The sequence below is a fragment of the Thalia democratica genome, chromosome 2 (assembly GCF_965202585.1).
Source record: "Thalia democratica chromosome 2, ktThaDemo2.hap1.1, whole genome shotgun sequence".
In the NCBI taxonomy this organism is placed as follows: domain Eukaryota; kingdom Metazoa; phylum Chordata; class Thaliacea; order Salpida; family Salpidae; genus Thalia; species Thalia democratica.
Window position 1 is genome coordinate 17,810,029 of NC_139166.1, and position 1,188 is coordinate 17,811,216.

The 1,188-nt window shown below is 26.3% G+C and overlaps 1 non-coding gene across 1 annotated transcript; it reads right to left on the reverse strand.

The window, feature by feature from the left end:
• Nucleotides 1-753: 753 nt before the first annotated feature.
• On the reverse strand, nucleotides 754-835 carry Trnas-cga (transfer RNA serine (anticodon CGA)). The gene has a single exon. It is a non-coding gene; the product is annotated as a tRNA-Ser (tRNA).
• Nucleotides 836-1,188: the final 353 nt, after the last annotated feature.

Here is a 1,188-nt window from a genome sequence, read left to right on the forward strand (position 1 = left end):
TTTTCATTTTGTTACACAAAGGTAAATATAACAATGGCTACAGATTCAGTATATCCAAGATATAAACATTTGTAGCTTACTTTGAGCAAAATGCGAAACATTAGTTAGAAGCTTTTTGTAGATGTTGAGAATAAAAGTCAAAAACAATCCTATTCATCGGGCTCATTTTTTGCTGCTAAATGTTTCCGTGGTTTAAAAAGTTCCTCCCTATACTTTTATAAAAAAACAATTGCAATGTGTACTTATTGCGCTCGGTTAACGACTTTTTCGTGTGTTGGCGTCTTAGATAAACTGCATTTTTTGTTTAAAATTGTGCACTTTGGCACTTGAAAAAAATATAAAGAAGGTAAATGATAATAACCACGAAAACAAGAAAAAAAATAAGTATTTCTTAATCTTGAATAAACAACACTTTGGTTACGCAGTTTTTGTATACCTTTAACACATTATATAATTTTAAAGCCGATTTTTTTAATAAACACTAAGTAGTTTTTACAAAGAAGATATTTAAGAGAAAAAGTCAAATTTTGTAGAAATATTTTTTTGGAGGTCGTCGTGACTTTTAAAACTTTATTTAAAAGATTTCTGATTTTTTTTAGACTGAAGTTTGTACATAAGTTAAGTGAAAAGTCATCCCACTTTAAAATACTAAAATGAAAAATGAAAAAAATCTCTACATCTTCTATTAATTAAAAAGGTGACTTTTGTATTTGTATAAATTATATACTACAGCAATTCCAGAACAAAATAATTCGCTGCGAGCAGGATTTAAATCTGAGCGGGCAATGCCCATTAGATTTCGAGTCCAACGCCTTAACCACTCGGCCATCGCAGCTCCCGTTAAAAATATACTTTTCTCGTTTATATAGTTAAGTAGTTGCCAATACAAAACAAATCATATTAAGAAACTAAGTAAATAAGCTTTTTTAAGTATATATAGTTTATAGTTACAAAAGACTAAACTTTTCAAAAATTTGTTATTTAAATGTTATTTAGTTATGTTTTAGTTTTGTTATTTAGTTCTTATATCCAACAATAACTACCAATAAATATATATAAATACTAATTTACTCGTAATTATATTCAACAAAATATATTCTTTGTAAGTAGATAAAAAATGATTAATTTAAAAAATAAACAATGCATAGGCAAACATAACTATTTTTTTTTAAATTGAGATGATAAAAT